Below are 16,220 nucleotides of genomic sequence, written 5' to 3'. Positions count from 1 at the left end.
GAACTCTTGTTATTGGGATATCTAATTAAGAATCCATCAGTGGATCACCGGAAGGAACATAGACTTCAGGACGGAGCAGATTATAGATAAAATGCTGCTCCAGCAAGTGACAACATTGGCAGTCCTAGCATGTTTGGCAAGATATTGAATTATTATTGACCATCAAATCAAACCAATTTCTTTTAAAAACTACTACACCTTTGATTGGACCAGGATATATTTATTGTGTCATTTAGCCACATGCCATGATTCCCTGTACATACTGTGTGTTCATACTCCAGGTAGGCTACATCAAAATGTAATAAGAAATTATCCTGACAGGAAGTAAGAAGAGAGAGCATCTCCCCAAAGTTATATTCAGCAACTCTGCTACTGACGCATTTTAGGATTGAAAATTTAATGATCAACTTCTAGGGCAAGCTAACAGCCAGCATCGTCTGAGCTCAGAAAACTGCACAAGGTTTTATGGGTAAAAGGAAGATACATGCAGTAAACAGAATGAAATGGTGTTTACATTGATGCTCAAATTACGATGATTACTTCTGTTTCTCTGCATCTATTTCTCTCTATGTTTGTTATTGTTAAACATAAATCTACTCTTATTTTGTATGAAACTTAAACACTAATACTTAAAATGGATCTGTGATTTCTGTCTACATTTTACCTTTGGTACGTATGTCCTTTGGGTGTGGTTTTTCATATAAGCCATTACCACATCCTCACATGTAGGCCTATTTATATTTATTCAATGTGATTTCAATTTATGTGTGTGAAACATTAAACATAAACATAATTCAGCATTTTTTTTAACTGACAGAAAACACCACAGAGGTAGAATACAGACAAGTACATGCCAAAGTTACAGGAAGGAGACTCAATAATCATCTGTTTTTTTGTGTCTATACTGAACCTAAACAAACCAACCTGAAACATTAAGCAATGTAAAAGGCAAACGCTTGTGTAGGCTTTATCCTGCTGTATGTCAGTTATTGTTCTTGGCTTACACATACAGTAGACGAATGCATAAGATGGAAAATGACTCACAGGGAAATGAAGAAATGACTCAGCGACTAAGTGATTATCATGCAATTCCTCCTGAAAAATGAACTTACATTGTGATCAATCAGAATCAATGTTGGATTGCTTTTGCATCCCTCCTATTGCACTCCCATAACCACAGTTTTACTTTGAGCTCGTCTCTTTCTAATTCCTTGCAGTTTATCAGATGTTTTCCATGTTGGCAGTGGTGACTTCATCGAACTCTTGTTGTATTTTTTGTTGAATTCAGTTGTTTTTAAATGTCTTCTTCACATTTGGCAAGTCACTCTCCCCATATGCATAGGCTTCCCTGTGTGACCCTTTCACATTAATCCAACGGATTGAGCTCAAATGACCCAGATTGAGTTTTCCGCTGGTGTTGCCAGCAGCTTTATACACGCAAAGAATATTTAGGTGAAAGACTACATCTGATGATTACAGAGTAAAAGTCAATGTACAGAAAATCAATCCGCAACCTCTGTCCGACATTGCAACTGATTTCAATGCTCAAAGTTCAACTGCATATTTGACTTTTTGACTCCTTTGAGCATGTTTACATCAATTTATACTTCAACTTCCCTAGCGCTCATGCTTAAATTGATACTCATTCAATAACATTTAATTAGAAATGCAACTTTCAGCTCTACCAATTCAACTGTCACTTCATCATTTTTCATTTTTGTAGTTATTATTATAATAATTAGTATAACCTAGTATAGTAGTATTCTGAATAATACAATTACATACTCTTAGTTTCTGCTTCTTAAAATCACATTTTGTGTTTTAGTTGAAACAATGAGTCGATTGATTGATAAGTTGATCGAAATTTATATTTTGACCGACACTTCATATAATTTAAAAAACTTATTTTAATCTTCAACTGACATTTCAACCGGTTTTATCGTTCATTCTTTAAATGACAACTTTCAACTGAATCCGCTTCTTCTTCTTACTGTTGTTAGTAGAAGTATTCAAAAATAAAAATAGATACAGATAGGCCTAAAAATAATTGATAGGAGATTGATTTTTTTTCTCCAGCTTCTCAATTGTAAGTATTTGCTGCTTTTCTTTGTCTTATGTGATTGTAAATGAAATATATTTGGGTTCTGAGAGTTTTATCAATTTTATGACATTTTATCTAGGCCAAAACTGGAGAATGAAGATAATAGCTGCCTGCATCACTTTCTTCGTGTCCCATCAGCACCTATCAGCTTACTGCCAATCAGTGCCCTGCATGGGACACAGGCAGCAGAGCGCAGAGAAACACTACAGTACCCGCCGGACCGGGAGGAGAGGAGGGATAACGAACAGCGCCGCCCTCTGCAGCTTCACGTCAGGCAGCGGCTCACTCAGGAAATTTAAACACAGAGCCGTCCATAACACAGGCAGCAGGCACACGCATCTTTCTACTCCAAGGTCACCGAGCCAGGCAGCCTCCACAGGACACATACACACACCTGCATTCCCCAAAGGTAAAATAACATTTAATGTCTGTTTATCGCTGACAGCACTGAAAGACGAGCCGCCGCTGCGGTGATGAGGAGGATTAACCGGGCGTTCGGCGTTTTCGGGACGCCTGGTATGCAGGGATGATGAGCATGTGCTGCGATGAATAAGAAATATATACGGTATCAAGACAAAGGCGTTTAGGCTATGTGAGTCTATGTTTGAATACATTTTGTGAGGCGTTCAGGGGCCTTTGGAGAGATGTGTAAATCCCTCCCCGTGCTGCCATGCGGTCAATTGCTTGAGGTAGCGTAATGATTTGAATACAATCTTAATGGTTTCTTTTTAAAGCTAACGTTACTTTGACTGTGAGCGCCCGGTTTAGCACATTAGGCCCCGGGCATTTAGACTGGCTTCAACCAGTCCCTATCCTTACATCAGCAGCATCATATGATTAGTCTGCAGTGCTGAGGAATCACTCTGCCTTTGCATCTCCTTGGCTAACCCCTTTTCCTGATGGGAGTCCAACTTTTACAGGTTTTCTCAGTGACCGATGACAGCGAGTCTATTATTATCCCAGGATGTGGTGAGGAGTTCTTCTCTGAGTAGGTTTGGCACAAAATGAGAACGTTTCACTCCAGGTCAGCTGGTAAGCTGGAAAAAATAACTTGTCACACATGGTTTACCCTGGAAAGTGTATCACTGCTCTCTATGTATTAGGACTAAACGTCAAGCAGGCCTGTAGTCAGATATTGATACAGCTAGCTAGAACTAACAGTAAACCGTTAGTTGTGCAGATTGCTGTGGAAGAGCCTCACAATCATTTTAAAGCAAGTCATTTTTACTGAACAGCAGCCACTGTGGCCAAAAGTAAGAATTACAAGATGTAGCTAGCTAAGTGTCAACTAGATGCTCAAACAAAGTGTAGGAAAAAAAAGTCATAAATTGACTAGGTAATGTCAGCTAAACCATTTTAGCTATATAGCTAAACTTTGCTAACATTGACCTCCATTACCTAATAGCTAATGGTCAAGGCTATATCAACAAAAGCCCTGTATATTGAAATGAGTCTGGATGTTTTATTTTTCTCTCTCAAAAAGTCCGCAATTTCACTTTAAAAGTAACCTTAACACTTTTAAAAACTATTTAGATACATTTGATACCACCTTCACGTCTGTACACTAGCTAAATATGAAGCTGCAGTCGGCTAGCTTAGCTTAGCTAAAAGACTGGAAACTGGGAGAAAGAGCTAGCATGTGTCAGTCCAAAGCTAAAACAAAATCCATCTCCCAGCACCTAACCTCATTAGTGTAATGTTATATCTGCTTTGTTTAATGTGTACACAAACTGAACTGTAAAAACACTTTATGGTTTTATGGGGGTATGTAACATTACCGGACTATTTCTTGGCCAGGTGCAGTCACTTCCTGGAGCTAAGCTAACCTGCTGCTGCTGGTGATAACAGCAGATAGAAGAAAGTGAATAAGCTCATTACTGTGGCTCTGCGCAAGCTTTTCCCACAGAAGTACAAATTAAGCTTTAGCGCTGCTTTTTAGAAATCATCTGAAATACCTGCAGACCATTTCAATGAGGCGAAGGCATCTTGTGCGGATAATTGTCTGCATCAGATTCAGATTTAGAAATTTCTGTTTGTGATCTGTATGATTATCATAACTTTTATAGGTTTCTATCTTGCAAAAAAAAAGCAAGTTTCCCATGTGTTTACAGATAATGTTGGGAATAAAGAAATCAAAAAGCTGAACAGTACAACAATCTATGTAATTATAAACTGCAATAAATTAGATTTATCAGTAACATTTCAAGCTATCAAGGAGATTGTCTTAAGAATCTGTTAACTAGGCGACCAAGCTTGTCCTGTTAGCCTACCTATACAGACCTATGCTATAACTAAAAAAAAACAGGAGATAGTGAAGTATTTTGAACTGGAGTAGGCTTAGGCTATTCCAATTTATCATCTTCTCCTTCTTTGGTGGTAGGTAACCAGAGTATTACGTACATTACTGCCACCTAACCATGGATGTATTTTCTTGCACCAGATGCATAACTGCAATGCATTGTGGGTGATGTACTCCTCTGGAGTGAGCATTGCTGTTGTTGGGTACTCGTAGGTGTACAGATCTAATTATTGGCAAATTATCAAAGATGTTTTATCAATATTAATGCAGTTATGAATATGGTTAATAATAACTTTATCAAATCGACAAACAATCAAAACGGGGCACCACCCTGGAACTTCAGGGGCCAATAACTGAACTGCGAAACAGTCTCATTTGTGGTGTTCCCTTTTTAAAATACAGATCTTAACTTGGTTAAGCTATCTGATTCTTTAAAGGAAGAGTGAATCCGAGCACTGACCTGTGTTCAACCAGCAATTATTACAATAAGTACACAAATAATCACAGACAACTGCTAATTATAGTAGAATTTATTAACTTCAAAATTATCAATGTCCAACCAACAATCCTTTGATCAATTAAACCCAATATACCCTTTTTTAAAGTACAACAAAAGCAAAAACAAAAGTGTTTGACGAAACCCGGGGGTTGCTAGACTATGTCCCAGATTAGCTCATTGAAGCTAGGCTAGGTGTTAGCTGCACAAAAGCTATATAGCCCAAGAGGGCGGCAGTGGGCTGCGTTGCAGCGCCACGTGACTAAGCTAGTCAGTTAGCTATGTTAGCTCTCAGACTAACGTGTGATTGACAAAGAGACACGTGCGTGTGTTAGTGATAGAGGAAAGGAAAGAAAAAGACACATTTAGATCTTAGTTATCGATAATGACCAGCCCTCTCAGTCACTCATGTCTGGACTAACGTGAAATTAAGGCAGACTCTGAGAATTTCGTCTGACTGAGGGGACGTTCATCATAACCACTCCGGTGTACATACCTAAACTCCGTGGAAGGAGCTAGCAATGTAGCATTTACAGTTTGCCCAAGCTACATTAATCAACACATCATCAAGTATCGTGATCAAATGATACATTCACAGCAAAATAATGGGACACAGTGGTCACCATCAGATTAATAATCAACCGTACATCAGTAGCACATTATTAATCAGATCACATTAATGGTAACACAAATAGCAACGATAGCAAATTACTCATTAATAAAACACACCCTGTTCTAATCTGCCCAGAACACTATGAAGCCTCTTACTTTGGGTGTGCAGTTCGTTGTTTCTGTCCATAGATAGATAGATAGATAGATAGATAGATAGATAGATTTCCACAGAAAAACAGAACGGGTCCGTGTCGCTCGTCAGCTGTCACGGAGAAACTTTCGCTCCAAAAAGGGTAAGCTATGTCGACGTTGAGAAGAAAAACGTTGTTTGTCCTTCTCCTGCAGATATGAAAAACACTGGTGCGTTTTTCATAGGATCCACGGTGCTCCTTGGACACCGAAATTAAATCCACTTTCTCCAGAAAATGGAAGTTCTAGCACAAGCCTAGCAGTTTCCTTCAACAGCGTGAGCCACCAGTGGAAGACGATTAAAAAAAAGGTGTCCAAAGGTTTTATAGGCCCCATGCTGTGTTCAAGGGCCGTTAAGCGACTGGGGATTCAGAGATCTCTGAGGAGGTGTGAAAATATATTGTTGCAGTTCTTAGGCCCTCCACCAGTCTGCCGTTTTCTCCTCGTGTTTGAAGGTAAATTTGCCATTTTGGAGAATTCCTTTGGGGTGACCTGTGGGAGTTTGGTGACAAGGCTGTGGAATTTACATTTAGGCTCCGACTTCTTTGTCTCTGACCACATGTTGACTGAAAACCCTTTGCTTGAAAAAGATAATGTTTAACCCACTACTGGATGGTTCCAACACTGTTGCACTTGCTCCCTCAGCCCTCCGAGGGTCGATCTTACCCAGTTCGCTGCAGTTTGAAAAAACGTTAGGATGGAGGTGGGGATTCTAGAGGGGAAGTTGACGAGGATATGTTGAATGACAAAGATAACACAGCCGCGGTTTGCATCCGCCTTCTATCAAAGTAACAGTTTCCTGTGCTCTTAACAGTTTGACACACATTGATGGCTAGTGGTGTCACTGATTCTTTATTTTGTGTTGCTTGCTGGCTGAAAGGTGGGATGGTTTGCAATTTTTTTTTCCTTCTTTGTTTCAGCCTTTATAGAAAAGTCAGTCGGACTGATCAGTCGGGTCCCCGAAGTCCAAAAAAATGCCTCAAAACACACTGAGGCGACGCCGACTTAAGCGTACGGTCTGCGCGTGCGCAAAACGTAATGCGTCTCCATAGCAGCAGGCGGCGCCTCTCTGTATTGTTTCCCAGAAAATGAAAACCGGCAGCTGATAGGACAAACTCGTCACGTGGTTCTTTTTAATCTGGAAATTCACAGCCAGACTGTCATGGCGGCTTGTTCAGAATACAATCTCATATTGTCCTAAAATAGTTCACCGAAACGTGTTTCTGAAAACATTTTAAGCGAGAAATAGGCCATGCAGTTGCTGAATCTGTCTTCATTTCAGATCAATAAAGGTTAGTTTAAAAGATTTTTGTCAGATTTTGAGAGGTTCATCCACTCGCCATTTCCGGGTGAGTCCCGACTGCCCTGTCTCCGACTGAGCATGTCAGGTCGGCCAAAATGAAGGCCGACGGCTCCTCTGACGGACGACGGCACGGAACACACCGAACAGACTCGAGTCACTGACTTTTCAGTGACTCGAGTCCCAGACTGTCCAACGGCCGATTATCGGCTTGGTGTGTCAGCGCCATTAAGCGCGTGCACCGCCACTATAAAAAGGCAGCATGAATGGAGCCATGATACTACGATTCACCATGGTAACAACCACAAACAAACTGGTCGGCGGAAATACTCATACAGCAAGTTTGAACATATATTTCGTTAAAGCAACGGCGGCTGCTGCAAAAGAGACTTTGTGTGGGAGAAAATTGCTGCTAGAGTTAATGCATAAGTTCCAATATAGTGTATTAATATCATATTTAATCATAAGTATAATATTACTGGTGAAATGGTATTGAACCTTTTAATCTATTTCACTGCGAGCAAAAAAGTCCTAGGCCTACTAATCCCATTTTGAGGCTGCAGCACCATCATTAACAGAATTATAATTCATAATCTTTTATTTCAAAGGCTTTACATCATTCACCTGCAATACTGTGGAACTCCTTTTTAATGGCTCTTACTGGTTTGTGTACAGGGAACACTACAAAAATGTTTAAAAAAACAGAGCGAGTCACATTCTTCTGACGGCTCTGCATACAGTGGCTTTACTTATATTGTATACTGTTGCTGTTTCATTACCCAGGTGTTAAAGGTCGACAGCAACGTTTTGTTGGTATGGTTGTACTAGGGATGGGCGATATGGCCTAAAATCCATATTGCGATATACATTGCAGCCTCTTGCGATAACGATATATATCACGATATATAAATTATAATAGAACCATGTCAGACCAGGTTACATAGACCCTAAGGAAAGCCAAACTGCCAAATGTATTGTTTTTTTGTTGTTTTTTTTAAAGCGAGAGAAATGTGGTATGTAGTTTTGAGAACATTTATTGTGCAAAACTGTAATTATACAACCTAATGGTTGAATTCAAGTACACTAGTTGCAGAGACTTTAATAAAGAAAAAGTTTCACTCTTAGGCAAAGATATACAGATACTACAAAACAACAAAGTTTCTTACCTGCAGCCTAATGTAACGCATTTGAGCACACGTGTACACACTTTTCCGAACACACAAACACGAGCGCGCACACACACACACACACATGGCCGTATGTTCAGCGGGGAAGTACGATGTCTGCAAACACTGCCTGCCAAGATTCCAGTCGTCCGTTATATAGTGAATTGTCAGGCTGATGAAAGGCTCCGTGGTACGGCTCGACCACAGGTCCGTTAGCGGCTTAAATCCGAACCAAGTCCAAATAATGGATGTTGCACCGGCCTTTTTCACCAGCTCCTCCGTTTTACTTTCAGCCATGTTTGCTCAAGGTGACGATGATGCGTTGCAGCTCGTGGCTCTAAACTTCGCGGGTAGATTGCGTCATCAACATGCATTATCGCGTGCAATATAATTAAAATCTCTATCGCAGGCCAATTTTGTATCGTTTATATTGCATATCGTCTCTATCGCCCATCCCTAGGTTGTACTCATATTAGGGGTGGTACGGTTCACAAAATCCACGGTTTGGTTCGTATCACGGTTTTAGGGTCAAAGTTTTCGGTTCTGTACGGTTCTTGTTATTTTTTCTTTTAATCTTTAGCACTCCAGAAATGTACTTCAGCATATGATGTGAGATATATATATGTATATATATATATATATATATATATATATATATATATATATATATATATATATATATATATATATATATATATATAAAATTAGCATATTGAATGCATGTTGCACAATACATGCACACAGTGGCAGTTCTATCTATTGTTTTATTTCCGCTGTCATCATAGATAATATGAAATCCAAAATGTTCCCACACACCAGACTATATACGACGCTGGCGCATCCTCCAACTCCGGGCAGCCTTCCTTATCTCTCCCACTTACCATTTCTGCATGTGACGTGACCTGCAGCACTCCACACTCCACCTGAGGAGCAGTCGGCTCGGCGCCTCTCAAAATCTGGCGAAAGTGTTTTAAACTGACCTTTGTCGATCAAAAAAACAGACAGATTCAGCAACTGTATGGCCTATTTCTCGCTTAACATGTTTTCAGAAAGACTTTTCGGTGAACTATTTTTGTAAAATATGAGATCGTATTCAGAACGAGACGCCATTAGAGTCTGTTTTGAAATTCAGGAGCAGCAAGAACACGCGTTTGTCCAATCAGCTGCCATGTGTTGCGTTCGTCACGCTCATCCCCCTCATCCCCCTCGTTGTTTCCATTAAGTGTTTTAACATAGGTGTCGAAAGTGGGCATTACGGCAGTAAGTGGTTAGTGCACATTAACAGTGTACTGACGAACCGTGCGACGCACACACGTTCCGAGCGGTTCGGATGTTTTTTCATGAACCGTACCACCCCTAACTGAGAGAGAGAGAGAGAGAGAGAGACAGCCAGACAGTTGTGCTCATATGAATACCTTTCTCTAGGTGTTTTTTTTTTTTATAGGTTTGGATCAGGTTTCAAGATCAGGACCTCTTTCCATGTCCCCTGCGGGAAGTTTATTGTGGACACAAACATGCTGTGTGCAGAAAAGACTGCCTGATACAGTACAAGGCATTGTACTCCACATTCAGAACATAAGTTACTATTAAAACACCAATACCAAAAGAGTCGTTCATGGGTCAGTTCACTAGCGCCGGGTGACCGACACGAACCGGGTTACTTAAAAGAAACGCCCACCCACCCCTCCTCCTGTTGTGTAAAGATGCATTCAACGGATTTCCCTCCAAATCTGACCCCATGTCTAACAAGGATAATAGATGAAACAAAATAAGGAATACTGAGACTGATAGTTGACAGACTTTCACTTTCATTTTTCATCTGACTAATGACAAAAGAAAACTTAGTCGACTAAGAGGGGTCAGCCATACTGTAAATCTTTCACCATAAAGGAAGGAAGCCAAGGAAATGAGAACTTGAAGTTTGTCCTGTAGTTAATTCACCCATATCCCTGTATCTGTCACGCAAAAAAGTAATATAAACAATATATAGATATAATTAGACGTCTTGGATTTTATGGCAAAACTGCGAGTCAAATCCCAATTTAAAAGCAGTGAGAAGTGGCTGCTGACTTTTTGTTTTATTGTGGTGCATATACTGACTTTAAAACCTGGCTGCAGCTGGATGTGTGTTACTTTTTGTGGCATTCAGCACCTCAGTTCAATCTCCACAATCTGAAGATGCTAGATGTCTATTTGATTTCCTGTATGAGCAAATATCCATGCTAAAACAAAGATGTAACAGAGATCAGTGTCTCTGATCTTAATTACGTGTTTTAGAGGTGTGGAGCGTAGCGGGAGCTTGTGATTGGATGCTGAATGTGGGTGTTGGCCAACCACATGGAAAAAATTAAATGTATGTACATACTTCCCAGCATGCCATTGTGTCCACAGAGGTGTAGTTGTGTGTACGTGATATACAGGCCCTTTTTTTTTGTTTTTTTTAACAAAGGACATATCTTGATGTCAAACTGCCAAGGAGCGCTGCATAAATGTGCTTTTTCTGTCAGTAAATCACAGGTTGGGAGAATTGTTCTGTTTTGGCAGAGGCTCGCCATCCGGTTTTAGTGGTCAGAGGCGTGTTAACGGAAATTTATCAGACCACTTGAACCTTTTTTCTTTTTTTAAATCAAGGTTTCATCTCCAGGAATTGGCTTTAATGAGCTTCAAAGTGTAGAGGCTGACAATTCAGTAGAAAGGGTATTTTAGTCTTTGTATATTTAACGTGAAGACCCCCTGCCTGGTGGCCTTTCTTGATCAGAAAGCAGCTTTCAGAGGGAGCCATTGTTTCTGGTATTTCTCCTGCTTTGTTAGTGCTCAAGATCATTTATGTGTGTTTATGGGGTTATTGTTAGTGATTAGATGCTGATAAGAGGAATGAAATGTGTGCTTCAGTCAACATTCAAAGCGTTGCTAAATGGGTTAATTAAGAACTATTTCTACAACAAAGTGAGCAGTGTTACTCAGAGGTTACCTTGGAGCTAATCTTGCGTTGCCATAACTTAAAGTCACATGAAGTCACATGAGACTGCGGGTGGGGGGGGGTGGGCTGTAGGTGTAGTGAGGGTCATGCTGGCAGCCGCTTACTGTAGAGGTCAGGTTTCCTTTTGTAGCGTCTGACGGGGATTACAGCACCTGTTTATCTGGAAGGCATTTAACTGGAACTTGAATACTTCTGCTATTTAAGAGAGGCAGAGCCTGTAATTTCAAAGATACTGTATGTGTGTGTGTGTGTGTGTATATATATATATATATATATATATATATATATATATATATATATATATATATATATATATATATATATATATATATATATATATATATATATATACACATATATACACACACAATCTTAAAACACATACAGGTTGAATAGGAATGTCTTATTGCCCCCTTACTCTGATTTAGTCATGTTCTCACCCCAGCACCTGTCAATCAGCTTACCCTCTTTTGTCCTTCGTTCCAGTTGATGTCCTACAGAGCTTCACAAAAGCCCACAAGAAACCTTTTATTAAGTAATCATTGGCCAACCTTTGACTATCCGTGAAAGTAGTCCACTTAGCAACTAAGAAGTCAAAAGAAAGTAGTAATTCTTCTTCCTCTGAATGGTACCTTTTGCAGTTCTTTTCTTCCTGTTTTAACTGCCATTAAAGGCTGGCTCCAGAAAGTCTGACTGTATTGAATTATGTGTAAAAGTATTTCTCTCAAATACAGTGAATCTGCATTTTTCTGCTTAGGAGCACATGTGGTCCTTGGGGAAAAAAAGTTAGTGTTGAGCCCTGACCTGAAATACAACACTGGGGTCTCTGCTTGGCCCTTGTTGTTAATTAAACCTGAGATACTGCATTTGTCCATGCTACGAATAATAAGTTTATTTTAAAAACAGAGTGAGTACAAAGTGCTTTGACAGACAAAGCAAGGCAAAAGCAGGATATCCAGAGGTCACTATAACAGAGAGCTAAACAGTGGGGCCAACAATAGCCATCGATCACCTGATTCCCCCCCTTTTTTTTTTTTTTTTTAGGGTCCAACTCCAGGTGGTGGAAATCATCCCTTAACTGTGCGTAGGCAAGTTTGCAGTCCGCACATACAGTAATAATAATAATAATAATAATAATAATAATAATACTGTGAGTTCGTTCAGCTTTACAGATATCGCACAAAGCTAATCAAAAATTCCAGATACAGATGTAATTACAACTTTATGACTTTTCATAAAAAGCTGAAGGAGCGGAAACCCTGCCGGGATTTCAGGCAATTACAAAGTTTTATTATTACCAGACACCTCAACTAACAAGTGCTGCTGGTTGCAGATTTGGAATTTAATCTACCTGAAATTCTCATTCAAGTGATACTGAACTCTTTCCAGTGGGTGTGGACAGAGGTGTGGCTCCCAACAAACGAAAACGCTGAGGATAGGTATTTTTAGGCCCCTCTGTGTCACGGCAGTACCATTTGCTTGGTTCTCACTTGTGTTTTAATATGGCGTTCAGAACACTCTGGCTGTGATCACAGCCTGTCAGTCACTCTTCTGTCAGCTGCACTTTTGCTCAGTGGTGTCAGATGAAGGACACAGCGAAGGAGGCACATGACGATCTGGGCTTCTAAAGTAAAGAGGAAGTGTTGACATTGTAGTGACTGAACGGGTGACTTTGCTTTGTCTGACTTGTTATGTACTTATATGGTTGATCATAAACCAAATTTGTCAAGCTTGTGTGGAAGTCTGCCTTGTACTCTCTCCTTAGCCACTCTTTTCTGGTCAATCTGTTTGGAGCTTCATATTCAAACCCATCAACTTAAGCTGCTTACGAGTTCTGAGGTTTGTGCCTGCATTGTCGTCACGTTCGTTCAATCAAAACCAGTATCTACACTGAGTGCTGCTGCGCACAGCCTGTAATCTGATTAGCGTGGATTAGGCCCACTGTATGGAGAGGCATAATCTCTAACTTTGATTAAAGGGGCAATACAACAGATATACACAGGATTATATTTCCATTCAATAGTTCGGTTTTAGCACAGTTTAGAGATGTTTTGTTAGTCTTCAGTCATCCACCCTGTTAAAACCAGGTATAATTATCAATACCAACGTTTCAATGCTGCAGTACAGTATGTATACTGCGTAGGCAAACCACCATTACCAAATAAAAGACACATGCAAATGTTTTGTTTGCAAATAAATGCATGTTCCAGTCATTGATGGTTTGTAGGAATTCATTCCAAAAACTGTATAACTTCAATAGTCAAATTTGATTTATCATTCTGTTAATTTTTTTCAATTGTCTCTCATTTTGGAACACATTTTGTCCTAATTGTCAATTTTAATGAATTAATAAAATGAATTTTTATGCAAACGAACATTCCAAAAAAGTTTTTTTTTTTTTTTTTTTTAATATGGTGATTCAAGGATAGATTTCAGTTGTAGTACAACGTGCAAAAGATTAGCAATAAAATAAAGCTGCACTAATAAATGTTTGTCTTAACAGTGGATAAAATGACTGTGTAATGTGAAGAAGTAGCTGGTAGTGACAAATACACAGAAAATTATCGCCCAAATCTCCAGTTCCCTTCAGTTGTTAAGTGTCTTCCAGATTGTTGTTTGGTTTTTGGCCCACAACTTTAATACTTTTACAGCACTTATTGCAGCATAGAGCTGAAGATCTTTGCCCGACGGGTTCGGTCTTAATTTCTAGCATTTTGCATGGGCTCGGGCTTGCACTCCAGGTGAATGAGCGGTCAGGTGATGCATTTCGATTAGCATGAAAATGGATGCTGAGGAGGTGAAACGGAGGTTGACCGGCGACCGGCCGGCTGAGTTCAATGACACCTCACACAAAACTACCTTACACGGTTCAAATGTTATGAAAGGGGGCGTGGCCTGAGTAAGTGGGGGTGGTAAAATTATAGGGGGCGGCTCAGTATAACATGTAGACCACACACAAGTTTCCTGTTGCCAACCGGGGGCGCTATGACCAAACGTCAATATTGGCCTGTGTATATATCCTCAGGCCTGGAGCCTTGTTGATTGTGGGAAATTTCAAGCAGATATGACAGTGTACACTGTAGTTACATCCACTTTCTCATTCATCGCTAAACACTCAAAATGGCCGCCACGCCCACACCATTTGACAAAGTTTTTCTTTTAATAATTTTTCATCTCTAAGGTGTTGAGATGGTACAGACCAAATTTGAAGTCCATCGGATGAAATCTCTAGGAGGAGTTCATTAAAGTATAGCACCTTGACTTTTAGGCCTACTTCCTGTTTCACTAGGGGGCGCTATGACTTTAAGTCAATTTTGTCCGGTAAATGTCCTCCGAGTTGGTCTTATGAATCATGAAAAGTTTCGAGCCAATTTGGACAATGTACATTCGAGTTACAGCCACTTCCTGTTTCGATGGCGAAACGCACAAAATGGCCGCCCCGCCACGGCCATGCCCTATGACACAGTTTTTCTTTTAATAACTTTTCATCTTTAAGGTCTTAAGATGGCACAGACCAAATTTGAAGTTGATCAGATGAAATAATTAGGAGTTCGTTAAAGTACGACGTGGAAATGGCCAAAATCGCACTAATTTCGAACTTTCAATTCAAAATGGTGGACTTCCTGTTTGGGTTTGGGTTTAGGGTATGGCTCCAATGACGCTTTTTGTATGTCTTGACATGCTACATAGGTGTACCAAGTTTGATGAGTCTAAGTTAAACGTACTGCAGGGGCTCAATGTTTTTAAATTTGTAGGGGGCGCTAGCGAGCCAATTTTGTGTGCCTATTTCCGAAACCCTTAAAATACGTACATTTTCACCAGATTTGATGCGACAATTTTGGTGAGTTTTTGAGTATGTTAAGCCCCTCAAAAAGGCCAGGGAATAATTCCTTCAGTTTCAATAGGGCCTTCGCCGCTGTCGGCGCTCGGGCCCTAAAAATTGGAATCGGCCTAGAAAATTGGAATCGGTGCATCTCTATAAAATTTTTTATAAATGACTCATTCTTGGCAAAAGAAAAATAAAATTGAAAGAATAGAAAATAAATCAGTTATGGTTCCTTAAATTATATTGTATGTAAGATTTAAAGTTTATATAATATTTCCTAATTTTTGACAACCTTTTTTTATGGAGGCTAAAAGTTATTGTTTTGAACCCATGAACAAGTTAATAATTATTTTGGTGGCACTCTCCAGCCTCCATACTTCCAGTGGCTAGTCCTTGTTGTCCGTATTTCTACCACCTGTATAAAACTCTCGTGACATAAAAATTGTCGTTTGTTGGCAATGTGTGTGTATGCACAACAGTGAGTCATCCCACTAATGGCTTCATGTTGGCACTTGAGTAGATCTCAGTATGTGTGAGGATCTACAACATTGCAACCTGATCTGGTGGGAGCGGCACAAAGTCAATTTATTGATGTTGGTAGCTGACGGGTCATTTACAGACAACTGCAGTGTCTATTTCCCTTGTAAGGCTTTGATGTTCTTAAATGAAGCTTGCTGCTGTAAAATGTAGACTTCCACCAACATTTCCCAGAAACGGAAGCACCAAAGCTTAGTTTATACATAATAAGGGGTTTTGTTTGAATTATTAGTGGGACAGTGTTTTACACCCTTTTTCATCATGTTTTCATCATGGCTTTTTCGGTTTTCTGTCCCTTGCCTCGTGTGTGAGGGGTAAAGAGGTAAAAAGTAGATACATACATTTTCAATTGTTTCTTTTTTTTCATGCAAAAACACCAAACATTTGCTACTGGTTCCAGCTCCTGAAATGTGAGGATGTGATGGTTTTTCTGATCCGTTTTGTATGATAATATCAGTAGGCTATAAGTTTGGGTATTGGAATGTTTGAGGAATAAAACAAGGAATTTGAATGTATACATCTCCTTGAGCCAATAAATCACATAGCATAAGCATGTCCTTAAATCCTTTATCATCATCCACACTGCAACTGTATACCGACATTGCAGTTTGTTGTTTAAAAACTGTGAATGGGAGCTCACATTAGAAAAGATGCATTTAAAATGTTAGCTACATTAGCATGGATAAGGAATTATGATCCATATTGTTGCAAATG

The 16,220-nt window shown here is 39.7% G+C and overlaps 1 protein-coding gene across 2 annotated transcripts in view; it reads left to right on the top strand.

Annotated features, from left to right (window-relative positions):
* Nucleotides 1-2,418: 2,418 nt before the first annotated feature.
* The window catches only part of LOC144537679 (monocarboxylate transporter 2), a 37,020-nt gene continuing 23,218 nt past the window's right edge, over nucleotides 2,419-16,220 (top strand). For both annotated transcript variants that reach the window (XM_078281491.1, XM_078281490.1), the window contains exon 1: nucleotides 2,419-2,510. The gene's annotated coding sequence lies outside the window, so the exon portion shown is untranslated. The remainder of the gene's footprint in view (nucleotides 2,511-16,220) is intronic.

Source organism: Sander vitreus, chromosome 23, assembly GCF_031162955.1.
Source record: "Sander vitreus isolate 19-12246 chromosome 23, sanVit1, whole genome shotgun sequence".
NCBI lineage: Eukaryota > Metazoa > Chordata > Actinopteri > Perciformes > Percidae > Sander > Sander vitreus.
The sequence above is the reverse complement of the archived record's forward strand: the minus strand, read 5'-3'. Positions and strand labels throughout refer to the sequence as shown.